This window comes from Apus apus, chromosome 9 (assembly GCF_020740795.1).
Source record: "Apus apus isolate bApuApu2 chromosome 9, bApuApu2.pri.cur, whole genome shotgun sequence".
NCBI classification, from domain to species: Eukaryota; Metazoa; Chordata; class Aves; order Apodiformes; family Apodidae; genus Apus; species Apus apus.
Window position 1 is genome coordinate 9,747,040 of NC_067290.1, and position 23,241 is coordinate 9,770,280.

At 44.0% G+C, this 23,241-nt stretch overlaps 1 long non-coding RNA gene across 1 annotated transcript in view; it reads left to right on the forward strand.

Moving 5' to 3' along the window:
• Positions 1–23,241, forward strand: part of LOC127388438 (uncharacterized) — a 43,002-nt gene that overhangs the window by 14,139 nt on the left and 5,622 nt on the right. Inside the window, exons 3-4 of the long non-coding RNA XR_007890379.1 lie at positions 10,754–10,835; positions 11,959–12,067. This is a non-coding gene — a long non-coding RNA (uncharacterized LOC127388438). The remainder of the gene's footprint in view (positions 1–10,753; positions 10,836–11,958; positions 12,068–23,241) is intronic.

Here is a 23,241-nt window from a genome sequence, read left to right on the forward strand (position 1 = left end):
ATTTCCCCTTTTTATTTTTATTTCAGGAATTTTTTTTCCTTATTATTATTATGAATAAGCTAGTTTTAAATCAATTTCAACAGCTGGAATTAATTTTCCTGTTACTGACTCTTCACTTGGGCCTGTCACAGAGCGGGAGGCTTTCCATTAGCATAAACATAACTGAAAGCTCTGGAATTTGCATTAATGTACTTTTAACAAGTTGACAGTCTTTTGGCACAAGCTGCTGAGATCTGAGAAGCAAGAGAAAAAAAGACTGTATTATACCTTACACTGGCTGGATTGTAAGAAGCTGTCAGGTAAAACCTCAGGTTTCTTTTCCTACTACAAAAATATGGGACAAAATATCCACTCATAAGCAGGTGCATACATCTGACAGTTTTGTAAAGCCCTTACTGCTTGCCTCCCAGCCTCTGAATGAGCACGCTTGCAACTCAGCAGCAAGTTGGTTTATTGTTATTTAATAGATGTGGAACTCACACAAGGGCTGGAGGTGCTGAGGTGCAAAATATTTTACAAAGTTTTTAAAGGGTCTCAGGAAATGTATATTTTAGTGACAGGGCTATGGGCCTTTTGAAGTGATCCTAACTCTGCTAAGTAAGTCAGAAGGTGTGTCAAGGTTGAGCTGGTTCTGCAAGCTCCTTATTACCATGAGGTAGGAATTCAAGAGGGCTCAGCATGACAGTTTTGCCAGCAGATGACAAAATCATAAGTGAAGAACCAAAGACTAAGATGATGGTTTTATACCAATGCCGTTTAAACCAAATAATTAATTGTTCCCAAGTAGCAAGTGAATTGTGGTTGAACCTGGCCCTCATTAGCCATAGGACCAGAACCCAATTAGTGGATAAACAGAAGCTGATGGTCCCATCAAAAGATGTGGCTGTAGCAGTGAGGCCTTACAGGAGGATGAGTATTAGGAAAACTCATCTCAGTGACATTTGGCTGAGCTCCACTGGCTTTTTAGTCAGTGTGTAGAAGTAGCTGGGCTACTACTGGGTCAGTGTGGGCAACAATGAGCTGGTGTGTTGGCTTGCAGGAATGTCTGTGTGAATGGGCCCTGCCATGGCTGGAAAATAAGAGTTAACTGAGCCCCTGCAGGCTCAGTGGGATGGCAAGCTTTGGGTGGCTCTGGATCTCTCAGCTGTGTAGATGTTCTGGTTACATATCAGTGGGGTTGATGTGTGTATCTAAAGAAGGCAATTACTTAGTTTCCACCAATTACTTGGGATAAAGGTGTTGCAGTATTTGCAAAAAAAAAAAAACCATGTACAAGCCAATGTCAAATTTGTGTGTTTCCAGTTATACTGGAAAAGTAGACAGGAGAAAATACTTGGACTGCAGATCAGACTCCTATCAGTTGCCATGGGAATAAAAAGAATACAGAGAATTGAGGGAATCCTTTAAATGACAGGATTTTTTTTTAATTGAGTTCTTATTTGACTGTTTATTTAGGCCCTACATTAAGACAAAAATGTGTTTAGCCAGCTCCTCCTGCTGGATCCAGAGCAACTATTAAAGCTTATTTCCACAGAGATATTGCTGATCCTGGCCCTAGAACAGAGAAAAGAGAGGCCTGGGAGAGCTGCTGTGCTCAGTGGCACTCGGCTGGCTCTGCGGCCAGGGGCTCGCCAGCCCCCTCCCAGCTTGGCAAGCAGAGCTTTATGCTTCCATGGTGAAGCTGCTGCCAGTGGTTTGGCAAAGCTGTGGTATTCGTCTGCTGCAGGCTTTGTTCCTGGGTTTGCCTCTTGAGTTTGGAGAGACCAAAATGGTACCCATTTAGAAATTCTGACTCGATCTGGCTGGCACGGGAGCGACGTGACGCTGCTTACAGTCAGTCCTATGGTAACTGACTGCTGGGAAGAGTCACTGAAAGGTCTGCTAGTTAATTAGCAGGGGGATTGTAAATAGCTAAAACCTGACTGAATTCCTCTCTCAACTCAGGACAGGATCCTCCTGCCACTCCTCTTCCTGCCTCTTCATTCTTTGACCACAATTGGTTACTCTGGAGATCATTTTTCCTCTCACGGCTGCTGTTCAGTCACCACCATGAAACTCACTGTGGCTGCTGTTCATTGTGTATGAGAAAAGCAGCAACTCAGGGCTGTGGAAGAGCAGTATCCCCTCTGTGCCCTTTGTATCCTTCTGGGTTTTTTTTTGTTGCTATCACCAGCCAGTACAAAGGGCATGACCAGTGGAGTGGGGAATGGGACACTTCTTCACTCAAGCCTCCAGACCTTATGATCATGAAGCCTCCTAAAAGGCTTTATCTCTCCCTTCTTAAAACACCTCAAAGAGCCCTGGTTGAAACAGTTGTGTTGGTATAGGCAGTGCATCAGGGCTGTAAATGCTCAGCAGTGTCACCCATCTGACAACTGTGTGTCCTCCTTTGATAAAAAAGAGACAATTTTTCTCTTCCACAAAAAGATGTTTTCCTTACCTGCCAACTCAATTCCTCTCAATCACATGAGCCCAGAAGTTGTCCCAAATGCAGGAATAGTGAAAGAATAACAGTAGCGTTGGAAGCAGGGGTCAGCAATGGTGCTTGTGATGAGGGAAGCTACCTGAAGCCAAGGACCTAGTGCCTACACCAGTGTTGACTTCATCAGCATCAAGGGAGGGTGTTGCAAGAGCCAACATCAGCAGCATCAGACCACCGGTCAGGGTTTGTGTGTGTGAGCAGTGGGCAGAGGAGCTGTGGGCTGGGAGAGCTTAGCAATGATGGGAAGAAGAGTGTGGGAGTGGAAAAGGGAACAGTAGTTTGGTTTAGAGATACTGTCCACAGCGCTGATTCACTGGGCTAATCGGATCTTGGTGGCGTTTTTCCTCTGGTATCTGCTCTGGGCGTCTGTCACTGTTTTTGAGAATTTATCTTTCTCATCAGAAGTTGGGTTTTTTGTAGTTCTTTTTTTTTTTCCTCTCTTCATTCAGTGCCTGTAAGAGGAAAACATTTTAAAACACAATGTCCTTTTCTCAGAGCTCTGTTCCATAGGCCTGTGTTGTGATAAAGTTTCTTCTCATCTTCATCACCAAGGACCGTGGGCGCCCCATGGGCAGTGGCCAGCCAGCACTACCTTCAGAGGCTGCTGGATTCTCCCTTTTTTTTGGTAGGAGTTCTTAGTTACCCCCAGGCTCAAAAGAGTACTTCAGGGAAAAGAAAAAAGCAAAGGCTTCTCTATAGTCATTTTTTGCTGAAACACACCCTGTGGCATAGATCCTGTGGGTGAGGGTCTGGGGCCTTTCCTCAAGTTACCCTGTTTCAGGCAAATTTGAGAAATGGCAGTGATTTGAAGTGGTGGCCCTAATGGACAACAATGGAGGAGTACTCTCTCACCTGGTGGGTCCTTGTCCATACTCTCCCACAGAGAAAAACCCTGATGAAAAATAGTTAAGAAGCTTTGATTTATGGTTCAGGTTCTGGTGCCGTTACCAGAGGGGTCTGAGCAACTGTTGTGGAGCTCCACTCTGCTCTCTGCAATCTGGCCTGCACAGACTGGGGTGAAGCCATGAGCTATGTGGACTTCATGATGACCAGCATTCCAAACCTCCAAACAGTAGCATGGATAAAGGGGTTCAAATATTAGTTATTATTTGGTAGATGAAACCTCCCTTCCAACCTCTGTTGTATCTGTTAAGCTGAGCACAGCATGAGAGGGGGGGATGTTTAGGGAATGTCTGATTAAAGAACTTGACCTGTGCGAAGCTCCACTGGTGGGACTTCTCTGTAAATACAATCTGTTGTTCATTCAGCCTTGCGTGCTTACAGACATTCGTATTGATGGTGTGTGTTTTCTGGAGGAGGGATTTTTAAGTACAGAAATGGAGGTATTTGCACAACTTTGCACAAGCATCCTTCTCGTGTTATTAATAAATATACCTATTGCAGAAGTGCCTAGAGGCCTTAGGTTATTGCAGAGCTTCACTGAACAAGGTCCAGACTATGCCATGGGGAGACACACAAGTAGCCTGAGGCAGTCCTAGCCAGGGCAGACAGGTCAGCAGAGGGAGGGCAGGCACAAGGGGTAAGGTGACCCGCTCAGGGCTGCGTGCAGGAAGCTGGGAGCAGAGCTGGGCCAGGCTGCACATCTTCTGGCTCTGCCCAGTCCTTACATACTTCTGTCCCTCCAGATATGTGGGCAAATGACAAATGAGTAGTCATGTAATAAGTGATGATATTGCTATAACTCTGTAGTGTTTTTACCATCCTGATATGTCTGGCCTCAGACTATGAGCTTTTGAGGGAAGAGGTGCTAGAATAAAACATGATACTAACTTTATGCTTTTTCTGCATTCAATGTGCCAGAAACTATAAGAAAAAAATTTATTGTTATTTAAGTAATATCAAAATTCAAAGAGTGGTCTTGAAAGCATGTATATTAGTATACAGGTCTGTATAAATCAGTATATTTACTTGTCAAACTTCAGGAACTTGGGACAAACTAATGAAAGGGGATCAAATACAATTGGTAAGTGGAAAGACAGGCTGTTCTGACCTGCTTTAGGATACTTTGGTTGAGGATTTGGCTGTGAGTTAGAATCCAAATCCTCCTTCACTGGGGTTGGTGTTTTGTGTATTTGAATTTCTACCATCTTGGACATGGGAAACCTCAGGAGATCAGCTGAAGGTTAGAGCCACCACAGCTGGGCTCATGTGGGACCAAACCCAACCTGATTCTTGGAGATAGGCTCTAACCTAGAAAGCTAAGTTGTCATTTCCAGACACCAAAAATGTAGAAATGGTAGTTGGCTGGTGTGTCCCATTCTCACAGAGTGACTGATGCTTGTGATGCCTCTCCTCTTGCTGAGTAGTACCATGACCCCCAAGGCTCATTCTAGTTTTCAGAGGCAATTCTGGGCATAAAGTGTGATTTGCTTTGAATGCCTTGCCCTTTCTAAGCTGTTGCTGTTGTCCTTCCTACTCAATGATGCCTTTGACCTGTTCTCTTATGAGTCAGAATCAAGTATCTCAGCATTTGTTCCCATTGTCCTTTAGTGAAGGATTTCCAATAGTATTCAGGGTTGGCCAAACTCTTCTCCTACCGAAATCAAAAGGTGTTTCTCCACTGACTTCATTGGGAGGTGTTAGAGCAGGGCTTGGGGCTGCTGGGAGTCACGTGGCAGCTCATGGAGCAAGCGGGCTCAAAGGATCTGGCACGCTTCATGGCAGAAGCAGTATTTTGGAGGGCTATTGGGAAAATGGTCATGAAAGGCAAATTGTCTGTGGAGTGGTAAATTAGGAGTGTTGTGGCAGGTTTAGGACACACAGCCCAATGCAACTGGAAGAATCAGGGGGCTCAGTGTGGATATATGGGAGTATTTGTTCCTGAAAGTAGCTTAAATGTTTCCTTCTGCCCAGTCTATAATGTGACTTATTCCCCTGACTGACATTTTTTAACCCTTCAGACTATATTGTTTCTTTTATTAATGCTGCAATGTCACTTTTCTTGAAAAGTCATTCCCAGGAGTCTTAAAGCTGCACTAGCACTACAGAGACTGGAACAGTCACTGCATTGCATGGGGGGGCTACATGGAGAGGGAAAGCTGGAGAGGGACTTTTTAAGAGAACACGTAACCACAGGTCAAGTGGCAACAGTTTCAAACTGAAAGAGGGTAGATTTAGATGAACTATTAGAAAGAAATTCATTATTGAGTGGGTGGTGCTGCACTGGAACAAGTTCTCCAGAGAAGCTGTCCATGCCCTGTCTCTGGAAATGTTTGGGGACAGTTTAGATGGGGCTTTGAGCAACCTGGTCTGGTAGAAGGTGTCCCTGGCCATGCAGGGGAATTGGAACTAGATGGTCTTTAAGATCCCTTCTAACCCAAATATTCTCTGATCCTATGACATGTGTCCCAAGCCCATATTTTCTGGAACCAGCAGTAGGGCACAACAAAGAACACTTTCCCATCTCAGGGTGAGTACTTCTCACTGACACAGCTGGCACCCTGGCACCAGGACCCCAGATTGAGCTTTGAGTGCATGGGGAGGCTACACAGAGAGACCGCAGGTTAACGTGGCTTCAAGGAAACCTGTCCTCAGCCTCTGTTGCATTGTCATCACCCAAAACTTCAGAACCTTCCTGTGATACCAGGATGGCCATTTGTTACGGTTATCACAACGGTAAAATTGTCATAGGTAAAAACATCCAATTGTCCAGAAATACAAGACAAAAACATTGGCAAAGAGGGCCCATCCTCCACACCCCCCTTCCCCTCGCGACTCCTCCACACTCAGGAAGTGGCAAGGCTGTTCTGTGTGGCCAAAAACAAGGCAGAGAAACTCTAGTGAAAAAGGGAGTTAGAGCTGATCGGTAAGCCAGGCTTGGGCACTGAACATCTCTCAAGAGATAAGTCTCTGACGCTTGATTCTTTTCAGTCCTTTTGGAGACCGTGATAAGGAGGCGGCAGTTGCTTTGTCAGGGTTGCTCACGCTCTTTTGTGCAGCGTGTTCAGTCACTGAACTTGTTCAGATAAGACAAACATCTAAACTGCATTTCCGGAGACACATACCAGTCTTTGCACTCAGGCAATGGTTATGCCAGGGCTGGGCTACTAGAGACAAGACTGGTGTTGAATGCCTGTGAGAAGGAGGCTCCATTGCAGCTGATGGCTCTGTGTCTCCTTTGCTTCTCTCGAGCTCCAAAACGGGAGTCCAGACTTTCCAAGTGGTCCAAACATCTGGGGTGTTTGGCAAAGGTGGCCACAAGCATCTCAGCAGTGGTGGGGGAAGTACTTCTGAAAAAGCCACCAAAGTTCTGTGTGCTTTGGGCTGAACAAAGATGGGCCCTCCCAAAGTCGTGTCACATCCAGACTCCTGTCTGCCCCCTTCACTGGGTTTGCAAATCCTCAGCCATCAGAAGAAAACTTGTGGTTAGCAAGTGCTTCAGTGGCTGCTGAAAGGCAGCCACAGGGGAATAGGAATGTGATTGATTAAAGCGAACAACGTCTGGACACAGTTGTTTAGGACAGACAGTGCAGGGAAATAGTGTAGGCAACTGGAAATCTGCAGAGAATTTTGTAAGGTGTCAGGACGTGATAAATGTCTGAGGCAGAAATCAGTCTGGCTGTTACTTAGCACTCCTGCTGCAAGAAGTGCTGGGACAGCTCTTGTAGCTGCAGTTTGATGGAGTTTCATTCTAAAATCTCATGCAAAATAAGATACTTGCTTTGGGGACCACTCCTGACTAGAAGGCAGAAGCACTCCCCGTGCAGTTGCTTGAACCAGCTTCGATGTGTTCTGTAGAGGGCTCCCAGATAACTGCTCATCTTGCTCTTACCTGTGAACTCTGAGAAGTCTTTGCCTGAGTTGGTACAGGCAGATTTACATCAAATGGCTGCAGCCATCCCTGCTTCAGTAGGAGAAGCCAACTCAGAGTGGCCTGGGCAGCAAGAGTTATGAGAAGCTGTGTCTGTGGGTGCTTTATGTTCTGTTTTGAGAAACATGGAAAGGCTAAGATGCAGTTTGTGTAGGGACCCATGGGTGTCAGAGGCATTGTAATATGTTTGAATATATTTTGCTTCTATGATTTCTGGCATCTCCCAGTCTGGCAAGAGGCAATCAAGCTTTTGCCTTCTCCTGGTCAGCTAGGTAAGTAAATACATTGATTCTGAGGAGATCCCTCATGCAACTGCCATCCCACACAGGGTCAGTTTATAAATCAGAATACTGGTAACAGACTGGTGTTGGCTTGTCCTAAACTGGGTGCCTAATTCTGCTGATGTTCTACACTGAAGACAGAGGTACTTCAGATGCCTTCTAGGAGTCCTGGAGGGAGAAGGATTGCTGAGATATTGCGAGCTGGCTTCATTATTTTGAACCTCCTCTGAGATTCCTAGATGAGGGAATTTAACAGAAAAGTCTCTTTTCCTCTCCTCCAACAGATTTCAACTAAAAGCTACCAAGAGAACTGGGGATCTTCATCCCTCAAAGGGTTTGGTCCCCATTGAAATTTCTGTCACCACTATGGCCCTGGGGGATGTTGCTCCTTGTGACCCTGCACAGTGCTCAGCTTAACCCTTATGTGAGCCATCACTTAAGCATCTAATCCTTTTTATAACCCAATATAGCAGTTATAAGATGCCAATAAATTTTAAAAACCCTACAATGGAAAGGGCTATTATTAGGCCATCTAAGATGCAGTTCTGTCAGTGCAGGGTTATTCAATTAACTTGGGTCCAAGTCATTAGTGTGGCAGGGTGGGGGGTTGGTTGTTAATTGCTACTACCAGAACAATAATTTAAAGCATTTCTGAATTTCAGTGACATTTGTGTTCACTGCCAGCTGTCCAGGGTCAAATATTGGGCCTAAGGCCTGTGATGGTGTCCTGCTGCAAACAGCAAATTCTGTCCTGAGTTTCTGTCCTGCTCTTTCTGGGAGGAATGGATGCATCAGAGCTCCTCTCCCTTCTTGTGCTGCAGTGGATTCTCTTTCACAGGTTGCTCAGAAGTCCTATGCAATGCTGTGGATTTCCCAGCTTTACCCAGGCTGTTTTCTCCAGGTGCTAGGAACAGCTTTGGCAAGTGGTGTAGTCATGGTGCCAGGGACAAAGTGAAGTCAAAACTTTGTGCTTCTTGGTTTTTTCCTGTCTTCTGCTGATGGAAACTGGAGTAGCACATTCTGCCTGCAGACAAAACCACCAAGTCCTGCTGTCCTGCAACAGTGTTTCCCAGATGGAAATGCTTCTCCTGCTTTATCTGAATATACTTTTCTGTGTCTGAGGTAGGATGCACCTGCTGTGCACCTCTTTCCCCCAGGTGCTAGTCCATACTGGTGCCCTCTGCTTTCCTCCAAGCTTTCATTTCATTCTTGCTCTTCACCCCCAAACCAGCTGCCTGCCCTGACAGAACAGCTGCCTGTGCTCTCCTGGTGGAAGGCAGCTGCCTGCGTCAGGGAACTCCGAGAGCTGCCCAAATTCTTTGCAGTGAAACTTTGTTGTTTCAAAGTCACATTGACCTGAGTGCTGCAGCAAACGTGTACAGCCTCTGCTGCTGCTGTTTCGCATGAGGGAGCTGCAGTCAAATGTTAAAAAGGCAGCAAGAGCATTAAATTATTCAGCAATGGAACATTGTCATTCCTCCATAAAACTATTTTGACCTGTAGTTTTCTATGGAGTCCATTGCTCTTAAATGTGCAGTGAGAAAGGAAATTAAAAATTAATCTTTATTTCCATCTCAGAAGAAAACCTTAATTCTCTGCATTGAAATTATACTCGTAATCCAGGGTAATAAATTATAGTTTTTAATTGCAGCCAGTCACAGCCAATCAAACGGGAACGTCTCTCTCTCGCTTGCTTTAACTTTGCTGTACAGAAGAACTCAAGGAGTGCAGGAAAAAAATTCTCACACATAGACTCAGGCTCTTAACATCATGTAGAATGAGCCCAGGTCGTGTCACAGCAGTCAGGCTCTGCTCTTGTCTGGCACCCTTGAGCCAGTGACCTGAGAGTACCTTTTGGGCACCAGTTGCACCATGCACACAAGCACGGGGGAAATGGGTAAACTCTGCTATTTCCACATGGAGAAGGTGGGGTGTAGCATCTTGTTCGGGGTTGTGTAGTGAGTCAGTTTTGAGCAAGGAGCTAAATCTAGATCCTGGTTCATCTGCTTTTGACTATCAGTCAATGTACATCTGAGCAGGGAACAGGAGCCATTGTGTCCTGCTCTAGCCCACTGACCAGCTTTGCTGACCTTCAAGCATCTGGGCTCTGTTGTAGCTCTGACAAAAAGGACAACTGGTTAAAGCAAGTATTGCTTATGCTCAGTGTCTGGTGCAAGTGACCTCTGTGTTCTGTCACGTTACAGTAGGTTGCAGACAAATGAAATGTTTCTTGGGATTTAACAGTGCTCTATTGCATATAACAAAAGCTACCTTGGAAATGGGTATAAGAAGGCATGGTGAGCTCTAGCACAGCCAGGGAGGTGTGTCTGTTGCCAAACAGGTGATGCTCAGCATGTACCAGCTCTTTCCATTGCTCTTCCAAAATGTTTATCTGAGTACTTGCATGCTTGCCGTGCTGCCAGATCATCTTCCCTGGCTGTCATCTCCCCACACTGGTATGGTGGCACATAGCCATGTGTTGTTGTCCCTAAGAGCAGCCCATAAGGTGTTCAAATACTGGTGCAGGTACCTGAAATGTTTGTGTAGCACCTTTCACCAAGCAACCCAGCCTTGGCTTTTTTTTTTCTTTACCCTGTCATATCCCAGGTAATGTGATAGACCTGTGCAAAGAAATAGAATTTTAAAGGTGTCTTGGAACTTCCAAGCTCAGCTAGGAAGAAGAGCCAACTGGAATGCAATCCTCAGTTGGAGGGAGAAATAGTGGTGGTTGGAGTCTACAATCCTGATAATACTACTTCTTTTTGCTTAATAATGGTACCAGTATGTGGAAGAGTGGGCAGGAGAAAAAGGATAGAGAAGTGGCTAAAAATATCAGACCCAGGTGTGGGGATGAAATTAGGTCCACCTGACATAAAAAGCCTTACATGGTTATTATCAATATAATCACAGTGAAGGTGTTTGTTACTAATCAGGATTAGCCTGGCTTGTCTATAGTCATTTATTTGAAGAAGACTGTAAAAATCTCTGCAGTCCAGGTCTTCAGTCTGTGACCATTCCTGCTCGTGGGCTCAGTACTGTTAGCTGCAATGAGAACAGTGGTGCAATCTTTACCTCAGGGTGTATTAAAAAAATACAGACAAAAAAAAAATAACCCATAACTTTTTTTATTCTATCTTGATTTCCCACTTTCTCTCTTAGTTTCCTACAAACAATGCAGTGGTAAAACAATTGTTGGGCCTCTTCTACTTGTTGAAGCTGCAGAACTCGGATTGCTGCTGAGGTAAGTAGCAAATACTGCTTCTTATGGCTTATTAAAGTAATTCTTAACATTTGAATGAGACAATTTTGTGCTGCAGAAAGCAGAGACTGCCAGTTACACACTCACCCAAAACCTCTGCTTCCCAACAGGAAGCAATCAGGGAGAACACTCGGCAGACTATAACTTGCATGTGTATCCAGACAAGGCTCCTTCTGGAAATTAAATGGTTTATCTAAACTTATCAGACTGCTAACTGCTCTTTAAAAGAGATACTTCAGGGATGGGGAAATAACTGCAGTTTTAGTTGTCAAATCCAAAGGAAGAATGATCCTGGAATTTATTATCCTGTATGTGTATTTAGCAAAATATTGAAAGAAGGATTTATGAACTAAACAACCATGTTTCCGGAAGATGATGGCAGCTCTGTGCTTTTAGCAGCAGTGGTGGCATGGTGGATGTATCTCATCAGAAGATTTTCTTTTATAGCACAATAAAATTAGTGAATGAAAATAAAAGGAGAGGGATAATGTATCTGGATTTTAACAAGTGTATGAATCAGCATCTCATGTGATCTTCCCTGAAAAAAAGTGTATTTGACTGAGCAAGGACCTGCAGAGAAGAAGGGAAAGAGAATAGGAGAAAAGGAGGGGTAATCTTGTGACCATGGTTGGAGATTTGACTAAGGCAGGGTGGCCTGGTTTTCAGAGCCTCAATCAGTGAGTTTAATTCCTTGCTCTGCCAAGGACTTCTTTTCTGTGGAACTTGGTTTGCCATCATTAGATGAAGAGTGGTACTGTTACCCTTCTTGCTTGTGGGAACAGCGGCATTTATAGCTGAGAGGTTCCATGAACTGTAAGCGGTGCAGACCATGTAACATCAGATTTTTTCCACCCTGCCATATGAGCAAAGATTACCCATTTCTCATCATTTTATGCTTCATGCAAAAGGGCAGCAGGCTCTGCTTCCTATTAGAATAGGAGCACTTCATACATGTTTTCCATGCATGTAAGCTGCAGAAATTACAAAAATAAGGCAAAAGGTCTTTCTTTGTGACTGTAGGACAACCCCTTCCTCACAAGTAGCTGTTGTACATCTGCTGTAGGCAACTGTTGTTGGTTTTATTCCTTGATTTTAATCTTTCTAGGATTGTGTGGGAAGAGGAAAAATATTGATCTGGTGTTTGGAAATTTCCTGTAATGACAGCAGAAGAAAAAATATGTACATATTTTGCTTTTCCTCCATTCTGGAAATAGGTAAGAACAGCTCTTCAGTGGGGCTACTCAGTGATGGGCCATGTTATTTAGTGGTTTTTTTGGCTACTCAGTGACTGGGAGGGAAGAGGATTCCCTTCTCTGCTCCCCTGCAGCCTGGGGACACTGCTGTTTCTGAGCCCAGGAGCACTGGCTTTTGCCCACTCCCCCAAGCTCGTGTGGTAGCTGGAGAGACTGTCTCTAACGGAGGCTGAGCAGCTCCTCCTCACGTGCTCTTCTGTATCAAACGCTTCCCACCTTGAAAACTTCCTTGGTTAACTGCTCATTTCAGAATCATTATTAATGTATTTGCACAGGGATTTTGGAATTTAATTAGCCTCTTTTGAACTGCTCTTAGTGTGTTTGTCTAGAGAAATAGAAAATCCCTCCATGACTTGTTTGCTTTCTTCATTCATGGGTTTTCACTGGAAGGGAAAGATACCGATGGGTTTTGCAGGGTTGCGTCCTCCTGATGCAACGGGTGCTGCATCTGAGGATAAGCTGTGGGGCTCAGTGAAGGAAGCTGCTGCTTCCACTGTGCATCAAGGGTTCTCCTGTCCAGGGGAAGGTGCATGGGCATCGGCACACAGCAGGACTTGGTCAGCTGGTGATAAGGTGCGATGTCCAAGCACATGCCCTGCTCTTGCTCCTGACCCAGACAAGTTTGCAGAATGGCAAATGTGTTGGCTGAACTGGACTCCCATTTCCCTCTTCATTAGTTTCCCTTGGGAGGTTCAAATCCCTGACTGTGGTTTGAATGTATTCCTCTTCCAGCAGCCAGAGGCCAATTTGCACAACTTTCTTTTCATCTCACTTCTAGAAAGTGCATGTTCAGGGCAGTGGTCCTGCTACATGGCACCTGGAGCGCCTTGCAGGCCGTGTGTGCAGAACTGCAGGCCCTCTGTTCTCATTTGGAGATTGTTTTAAATCATGTTTGTTGTTTTTTTTTTTTCCTTTTGTCCAGTCCTGCTTTAATAAAGAAGGCTGGGCAGAGCAGGATGGGGTTTCTGGTGTTCCCTGCTGCCACGGGAGCACTCATATGCACTCTCTTTACCCCTCACAAACCACAGTGGTTATGACCACTGCCTCTGGTACAGTTGTATTGGTCCCAAATTGAGGAAGGATGACTAACTTAATCACTTGATAGTTTTGATTTCTAAAATTAAACAGCCTGCCATATGTGCAATACTGTTACTATATTTCTGCCAGCAGTTAGCAGACAGCATCAGCTGAGTTGAGGGGCTTCACAGCTGCAGCTTGTGCCTGTGCTGCTGTTGTGTGCACAGATGTTTCTTCACCCTTTTCCTAAGTGCAGCCCTGTAGACGTTTCTCTTGTAAAAACAAAGGCATTTGTGCTCATAGAGCTTTCTGGACAAACTCTCAGCCATCACTTTGTAAACTTGTTTGGATGCTCCTTGCTCCATCTCAGCTCCAAAGAATGGGTGGAAGGGTTGAGGGGCTGGATCAAACCCAGGAGACAGAACTGAAGCCAGAATTGAAGGCTCCAGCCCCAGTGCTGAAGCAGCTGCTCTCTGAAGTATCAGGGAGAAGTGAGTGAGCTACAAAATGGGGCTTCCTTGGGGAAATGGTGGGTGTTCCCCTGAAAGAGTCACTTAGAGAACAGAGTGTGGCCCCAGGGCATATGAGGCAACACCCTGTCCTGAGCTGCCTGAGCTGTTTGGTGAATAAGGGGATGAGATGCTTTTCTTAAACCGTTTGCTTTGTAGGAGCTCAGTTAGCACCATGCAGATTTATTTGGATTCTAGGAGAGAGGAAATAAGAGGAATAAGCGGTGGATAAAAGCCAACGTGAAATGTACTGAAGTGCAAGGAGTGGAGCCTCATTCTTTGGAGGAGGACAGACTGAGGGATGAGATGTTAGTTATTATTTTGGTTCAGGCAACATTTCTCTGTGATTTTAGGCACATAACTTTGTTTCCTAGCAGGAAATCTGCCTTGCCTGGCAGAAGGTTGAAGAGATGGAATGAATATTTAGCACTAACTAAATAAGAGTGTTTGGGTGAAAGTGAAATATTTTGATATGCTAGATCTGATTTTACCAAATGACTTGGTGACTTATAGGTGGTTTTGTTTGGTGCTGAGCAAGTGTTGCTGCGAAACAGCAGCAGGGATGTGTTTTGGTAGGGTTGCATGTGCTTGTTGAGTGGGTGGCAGGAGAGAGTTTCTTTCGTTTAGGCTTTTTATTTAAAACAATTGGAATCCCTGGGGATTTCTTTCTTGTGGAACAGAGGTATACTCTGGCAAGTGTATGTAATGGAAGCAGAGTATCTGTGTCCTTTAGGACAATGTCAAATTAAGAAACTCATTGACTAGATCAGAGAAAAAAAATTATAGACAGGTTTCTGTGCCTGCTGCACTCTCTCCTCCAAGGATGCATGGGTGACCTTGGGGCACACGGACATCTCGGAAGACCCAGGGGTGGCCCTTGAACTTTACAACCTCGTGCACTAGCCTGTCACTCTTCCATGCAACTTTTGGAGATCATCTTCTGTTTCTGAACATCATTCCAGTGCCTATAAGATGTCTATAGCTAGTTCTTGCTTGACTCTTAAGGTTGTGTCAGACTTGCACGTACGGAGCACTTTTCATTCTGGCACTTCCCCACAACATACAAGTTCTTTCACATTTCCTTGAAGTATAGGGGCAAAATGAAACAGGTTGCTTTTTCAAAACCTTTCCTCCAGTATTTTTTTGGGGTGGTGGTGGTGTTTTTTCCATCCACTTCCTTCTGCTTCTTGTTTATTGGGAGCAGAGGCGGAGGCCTGTTGGACTGTTTGCTGTTGTTTATTAAGCTTGCTTCCTTTAGGAAGATTTTCAAGCTCACGGTGGCCAAGGCAGGGAAATGCCTTCCTATGCTCCACCTCTGCTCAGAGGGCAGGAGTCTGGCACACAAAAACAAGTAAACCCTGGGAATAATAATTTCTTAAAGAGAGACAGACCAGACTCACAGCATTTGAAATTTTCTTCTGAAACCAGGGATCAACATTTCCATGGATTCACAGAACTGCTTTTGTACCTTAAAACAGTATTTGCCATTGCAGGCAAAAGGAACCTTTATTATTACTGTTTTGGCCGTGGATAGTTGCAGGTAATTTACTTGCAATTCTCAGGTGTCTGTCAGCCTTGGGAAAAGAGGAGGGACACTTCTGTGCCAAAGGCAGCAGGCAGGCGACCTGGCTTCTCTCTGGCTTTGTCACCTTGAGTAGGTAGTTCAGCCTCTCTGCTCAGTTTCTGCATCCAGCCAGTCCTGTTTACCAGTATTATTAGTAATGATACATGATAAATTATTAACATTTGGAAAAGGCTTTGATTTATTTGCAGAGAGCTGCTCTGAGGATGCAAAGATGAGACTAGTTTTGGTTTTTTCCTTTTTTCTTTTTTTTTTTCCCCTCAGTGAATGAACTTTCAGTCCATACTTGGACTCATATTTTAAATGGTAAAACTGCAGTGTCAAGGAGCTTGCTGTTTATGCCAGCAGAGTATCTGACCCTCTGCTTTTTGCTGTGCTTTCTCTGCCTCCCATCTGAAAGGCAATGTGGGATATATTGATCCTCGCTTTTAGGACTTGTTCTATTTATGAACCCAGAACGCAGCATAAAGGCACAAACAGCATTTGAAAAGGGAAGATCTGTGTTAGAATGACAAAGATAATATATTAAAGCAGCCTCCTCTCTCAGATGGTCTGCTGGACCACCATTACCAGAGGGAGTATCCCAGTACTGTGTGCCTGAACAATGCTTTAAAGTCTCCAGAATCAGGAGGTTTTCTTGAGTACAGTATTGATTTTTGTTACTACATTAAGCTTTTAGCTTTGCAAATGGTGCTATTTGAAATCATTAATATTGAAATAGCTCTGCTGCTGCTGTGCAGGTACTGCCTATGATCACTTCCTTCTTCCCTTCCTCTGTGGAAACCCTGTTCAGCTGATGCACCTGGAGGACAGTGAGGAGGAAAGGAAGTAAAATTGCAAGCCAGGATGGCCACTGATCTGGGTGAGAAAGACCAGTTTTTCAAGAAATTGAAGGCAATGTTTTAAGCTTTCTTGGTGGTTGCAAGTGTGGGGTGAGGGAGTCAGAGCCTGGGGCTGTGGTTGGGGTCTTCTGGGTGAGTACGTGGAATGGATGTGGGGAAGCTGCAGCGGCTCAGAGGGAGCTGACAGCTGTCATCAGCATGTTTATTCCTGTTCAAACAAGGGATCTTAGATAAACTCAGTTATCAGGTATACTCAGACTTTCCTATCTGAAGACTAAAGATAGTTAAAAGTAAGGGATAACAGGGCAGGGTTGGAGGTTTGTTACTAGCATTGGAATGAGGTTTAGACCAGGTAGCAGGTTTGTTCCTGTTAGAGACTAAGACAGCTGAAGCAGTACATCCAGACAGCTATGGTTGTTTCAGATCTGTTCAGCCCCCCGTTTGATAGGAACTGCTTGCAGAGAGGAGCATGTTACTGCAGTCACAGCTGTGCTGTTTGACACAACTTATTCCCTGCATCCTGTCCTCTCTTTGTCACTCATTCTTCTCCATGCCCTGCTTCCTAGCCTGGCTTCCCACTTCTGAGGCTTTCCCTCACCACAGGGGAGTGGGAGGGATACTGCAATGTAGGTGGATGCTGTGAAACTGCATTCCTCTGCCAAAGAGTGCAGAGAGACCCACCAGGATGCCCAGGCAGTGTGGGGATTATCCAGAGTGGGAATGGGCTCGTCTTGCCATTATGTTGCAGGGGGCAGATGTTAGTACCAGCTCTTCTGCTCTGCAGGAAAGAAAGGGAAAGGTGTTTGCTCCCCTCTTGGCTGTTCCTATTTACTGTGGGCTGTTTCTCATCCCCTGTGCAGCATCACTGCTGTCTCTAAACAAATTTGTTCTAGGAGCTCAAGGGCTTTACAGGCTCCTGTGTGCCAGTTTTCCTGCTGCTTCCAAGTGGAAGGATCTGGGCCTTCTCCATTCTCCGTGGACAAACTGAGGTCTCACGTGTGCCACCTCCTAGTGCACGTCTGACCTTCACAGAGTTGTGCTTGACCCTAGATGTTATTTAGTGTAATGGGCCACAAGCCTCTATGCAGCAGTTCCTTTGCCAAATGATCTAACAGCAAATTTACACAGGACTTCAGTTTCTGGGTGTTTCCCATGGGGCAGGGCCCAGCTCCATACTGTTGACCCATCTTGCCCATCCAGTTGCAGGAGGTCCAAAGGCTGCTGAAGGTGTCCCCTTTCAGATTGCATGTGATACCTTCCTCAGTTGATAAAGTCCCTTGTGCTTCATTACAAGGGATGAAGCAATGATACAGGACAAAAACAATCTTCCAGGTCCAAAAATAAATCAGTTTTCCTGGGTGTGATTAGTTATTATTGAATCAGTCTGACTCCCTGGTCCTCAGAGTCTAGGTGCATGAGCCCATCAACCTGGGTCCTCCAGGTCTAGTAATATTCTTTTATTTCAAAGCAGAGCCAGATGCTTTTGCCCTTATCAATCCTGATTTCACTGATGTGGTGAGTTCCTGAGAGACGTGGAGATCTCAGAGGCAAGAGTACCCTGTTACAGAAAGGAAAGGCATGTTGTGATGTGGTCACAGAAATGACAAGTGCCAAAGGCCTAGTGGCTTCTGTGTCATCTGGCACTCTCAGTTATTTTTATGTCAGTGCATACAAATTTGGTATATGAAGCTGGAGAATTAGTTAACAACCCTGTACTTTGATTTAGTTATTAGTATTTTGTTCTTTATCATGTCTCCATCCAGACAGCTCAAAGAAGAGGCAGTCCTCATGACTAGAAGGTGTTTCCCAAGGTTTGCTTGGCAGCACGTGTGTTTGGGGAAGGGACAAGACTCCCACCTTAGCAAGCAGCTGAGAGCATTTTTCTGTTCTGCAGTCTCGCCCCCCTCCCCCAGTCCACTAGTGTGTCAAAACCTAGAGTTTTGTGTAAAGTTGTTAAATAAGCTTCTAGGCAAAATAAAAGATCAAAAGGGGTCTAATTAGCTGCAGTCTGCTTAGGAATTGTGGATCTTCACCTAGTTTTATAAATTGACACTTTTAACATTAAAACTCAAAGCAAAAAATCATGTAATTATTCCCTTTTTTGAAGCTTAGGTTTAATGTCTTTATTGAAAATTGGGTACTTCTGTGGCATCTCAAGATGCTTTATTCTATCAAATCTGGAGCAAGTAATTTTTCATTTTGGATTGTAATGTGGTATAAATGATAAGGGCCTGATTCAGAAAGCTCTTTTTTTTTTTTGTCCCCCCACTGGCAGCCTGACGAAAGAGCTTCATAGTCACATCACAATAACCCTGAAGATAATCTATAGTTTGTGTCTTTGTGAAGCTGCTCTCTTTAAAAAGTGAGATTTTGAGCTCTTAGTTTGAGTGCATGAACTTAGCTTGTCATCCCAGGATTTTTAATTCTTTTGATATCTTTTCCCAGACACATGATGCCAAGGCAAAAGTATATTCCTCCTATGACCTTTCTGTGCTGCAATTGTTTCTCTTGGAGAATGTTGGGTCTAATTTAAATCTCAGAAAAGGCAGCAGGTAGTTGAATAGAGAACACCTGGTAATTAAAGCGAAGGATGAATGAGAGAGACACAGATGATTTTTGCAATGGATTCTTCAATTTTGTTCTGATATGACTTGATCACGTGTCTTGTTTTTCAGTCTCTGATCTTTTGAACATACCATGTATGATACACTTGCACATGTTAAACCTCCCTAAATTTGACCTCAATGACCTAGAGTAGCATGGATAGATGAGGGAAGGTTCATCATGAAATCATATATTAGAGCTGGATGGGTTACAAATATTATTTACACTATGGCTGGACACACAGGCTCCATTTAGAATCCGAGGTTGATGGTGTTGGCATTTTACTAATGCATAGGAAGTCCTGGTGTCTGCCCCTAAAGACCTTACCACCCATAAAGACAAATGGCAAATGCAGGATTTGTGAGGGTGACTGCAGAAAAGGGTCAGTCCCTCAGTGAACTTTAAACTTTTTTTGGATGTTTATCTAAAAGTTCATGCAAATGGAGGTGGGTTTCTTTGATCTGAGATTCTCATGAGAACCCTTTTGTAATTTCAACTGTTCCCTGGCTTGTGTCAGAAATACTGTGAGTGGGGTTTCCCTGGGGATTTGGCATAGCCCAGGCTGGGCTGGAAGGGAAGTGGGGTGAGATTTATGCATCAGAAGAGGCCTTGCAGTAAAGCAATTTTTGTTGGCATCTTTTTTATTGTCCTTATTTGAAAGTTTCAATTCCTGATGATCATGCTGGGCATAGGTTCAAGGTTTCATTTGCACTTGGCTCAGCTCAGATGCTGGAGGAAACTTCCATGATGCGAGACAGATCCTTTTCCTTCAAAACTGTAAGTTCTCAGTAGACTGTAGGATGGGATTAGAGCTTCCTCTAACAATCCAGTAGGGATTTGCTTGAATTTTTCCAACTATGCTTCTCTGATGCAATGTGGTGATTAGAGGAGAGCTTTTCAGGTGTCCCTCTGAGAGTGGTCTGACTACTGGCTTCTGTGGGTTTTTGAGTAATTAGTTCTCACTGAGTAAAAAGCTTGATACATCCATATGTTATAGATTCAAAAAGGTTTCCCTGAGAGAATGGGTATTTATTCTCTATTACTCCTAAATTATTTCACTGGCTAACTGGTAAACAGAGGTTGCTTTCTAAGCCTGAGACAGCTGCTCCCTGGAAAAGGTTCAATTATTCTTTCTTTGTGCATTCTCTATATGGACTTTGCTGCCATACAGTGTATGTGTGGTCCAAGGCCTCTTCCCATTTGCTACTTAGCACAATGTCCAGTGTCTTCAGGTGAGAAGACAAACCCAAAAGCAGCTCTGGGAGCCACTGTAGTTTGATGCAATTGAGGGGCTGATGTGATTCAGTGGCTGATGTAACATAAGGTTCCTTTTGTTAAGGAGTTAATGAAGAGGAGTTTCAGTCCCTCTGTCCCACCCCCAGCAAAAGGAGATGGATATTCTCTCTTGCTGTACATTGGGTTGAGAACTCGACCTCCGGTGAACAGACGAACGTGGAGCTTCTCCTTGCTGTCAGCTGTGTTGCTGGGAGGGTTTAGGGTTGATGTCATGCAGAGCATCACTCTTGGGAAGCTGAGCTTGGACAGCACAGAGCAGCCAGCATCTGGCTCTCATGCTGCCATAATGGTCATTAAATAACTCTTTAATGTTTTAGAACTCAGTGTTTTTATTTAAGCATTAAAGAAAGATTTTTCTTTTAAGGAAATTTAGCTTAATCATCTGGTTATGTGGCTGACTTGAGTAGGAGCACTGAAAGTCTGCAGAATTCCCCAAATGCACCAGAGAGTTAAAGCCTTTATGATTTAATAAACTATACAAGATGAAGTAACTGCACTAATAAGTTTGGGTTCTGTAACTGAGGGACATGAATGTGTGCACATGTTGGAGACAGGAAACCAATACTTGCACCAGCACAGGCAGCTGCTGTCTTAGGTGAAGTGAATTAACTCTTTGGTTTTTACTTTGTCTTTCCTAGGTTGCTTATACCAACCTGCCTATTCTAAGTGCTTTGTTTAAAAGTACATGATTTTCCTCTTTTTTCTCACTCCTTGGGAACATGCAAGTCTTGTAAATTCCAATTGATGTTTAACTCCTTAGAAAGTCACCTAAGTTGGCAGATATGCTGTGCAGCTGCCCCTTGAGTCCCCTGTATTGCTTCTAGATAATGCCTGATGCTTTAGTGCCAATCAAAAAAATTCCCAGAGTGTACATCACCAGTTGTAATAAGGAGAAAAATTCTTATCTGAACACAGTGCTATAACTACATATTAAAGAGCTGGATTAGAAAGGTCATTATATGTATTATTACTAGGTTTTGACTAGCTACAAACCAGGGCATTAATCATGTAATTATGTAACTTATGATTACCTAAAAATGCTCCCTCTTCAAATGGCCGTTGCAAATTTGATCTTTCCTCTGGTGAAGTGACCTGTCAGCTGCTCATTGTGATTCATTAAATATGTTGCAACTGCGTTATAATCATCACTAGTTTTACAGAATGCATCCAAACCCAAGGATAACCTTTTTTGTTTCCACTGAAACAAGCTGTCATGGGTGTTGATGTATGTCTCCCTCACCTGGAGAAGTCCATGAGGTCTTGGCCCTAAAGCTGGCTTTCAGTGTTTTTGGTTCTTGAGAGTTTCTAAGGAGTTTTCAAGATTCAGCCTCTCAAGCAACATCTCAGCATACAGAAATCAGCTTCTATAATTTCTTGGGTTTTATAAACTTAATTTCAGATCACTTTCTTTTGGCCATTTTCTTTTCAGAAGCATTCATCAGAGCACTGGGGTTTTGTTTCCTTTTGACTAACAGATTTTGGAATCAGTCGAGATAAATCTCTCTGCTGCTGGACAAGGCTAGTAGGTGGACATAATGTCTTCTATTAGACAAACTAGTATGGCTGGAGAGCTTAGGCAAACTTGGATGCATATGGGCCCTTCAAATCAGAAACAGAAGCTTTCAATGCTGAATGAGCAGCTGCTTGGGGTTTAGTTAGATACGTGTTAATTAGACCATCTTAGCATGGGGGACTGATAGTATTGGTATCTCTAGGTCATAACAGTGACTACAAAATAGTTGCTAGGTTATTTGTAAGCATCATCTGGGACACAGATGAGGAGTGGCATAGTTTTAGTAGGAAGAGTCTTTCTGTGTCTGAGATGTGGAAAGGTGTCTTGAATGATCTAGTAGCAACATATGAAAGTGAAAGCTATTTTAGGTTTAGGTGTGTGTGTCCTCCAGGAATTACTCAAATACGCTTCAGATTTTCTTCCCTTTTAAATCTCTGCAGGCTTTTGCAGGAAGTTTGGAAAATAGCTTCTATATTTACAGCCTTTTCTGCTGGGACACAAGCAGAACCGTCTTCAACATGGAAACTGAAACCCTGTCCCTGGGGTAGCGAGTCCATGGAGAAGGTCACATATGACTGACAATGCTGAGCTAGTGAGATCTGCTGTTCTGGTTTTGTCAATTATTACCCTGGCCTGACAAAGGTTCTACCATGAGCATTGTGGTAACTTCTTAAAGTTGATTGGGAGCTATTAAAGAGTGATAAAAATCAGATATTTCTGACCATAGTGATCAAAGGAGGAATTCAGTGATACTACAATAGGTGCTTAGAGTTCTCCGGGCATTGCCATCAGTATTGTTTAATGACCCAAGTGCTATGGCTATGTTGGGTAAATAGCAGCTTTGGCAGGGATATAGAAAAGAAGTTCTTAGGAGACACAGGTTTCAGGGCAACAGCATAAGTCACTTGCAAACTGTCTGCTTGCCTCCAACACTGATGACTGTCGGATTGTGACTGTCAGCCGGGAGGTTGACCCCACTTCCAGAATCCTGATTTATTCAGAAACCTGCATATTTCCTCTCTCAAGTTGCAAACATGTTGCTTGTGGTCAAAAGGCCCCAGTTCCACCAGAGGAGCTGTTGAGGGTTTCTTTCTGGCTGAGGTTACAGGACACAAGCTAAAAGCTGGTGTGGGGTGAATGTTGCCTAATGGGATTCTGACATTTTTTTCCTCCTTCAAACACGAGGGTAATTTGATGCTCCTGCCCCACCTCTAGGAATGCGTTGGTTTAGGGGCACAAATCCTCCACTCTGCTATGCTGAAAGATTTTAGCAGCCTGTACTAAGAAGTTGGGAGGTGCATGGAAAGCATTATGCTTGAGAGTTCAGTTAGGACAGCCACCAAGTCCCCTGGCAACCCAGAACGTTTTTTCCCCATGTTGTCTTTCACCCAAAACTTGTGGGCATCCTCACCCTGACTCCCCAAATTGCCTGAACCTGCCATAGGTTGGAACTGTGTGAATCTGCTGCTTGCTCCTGCTGACCAACAATTAGCAATTTCCCAGGCATCAAGTACATGTGTGTGTGGTATTGAGTCATTTCTTTGGGGCTATTGTTTAAGTCTTCAAACCATGGAAGGAAACTGGGAGCCTGTTTAGATGTCATTAAAGGTCACTGGCTATTTTTATAGATTGCTTTAAAGAAAACCAAAACTGCACAAAAAAAAATATTCAGATTGCAAAGTCAGGACTTTGAAAAGTATTTTCACTGCCAAACTATTGCAAATTGCTACAGAGCATGTGCAAACTGATTTTTCAGGGGCTTATGGGTTGGC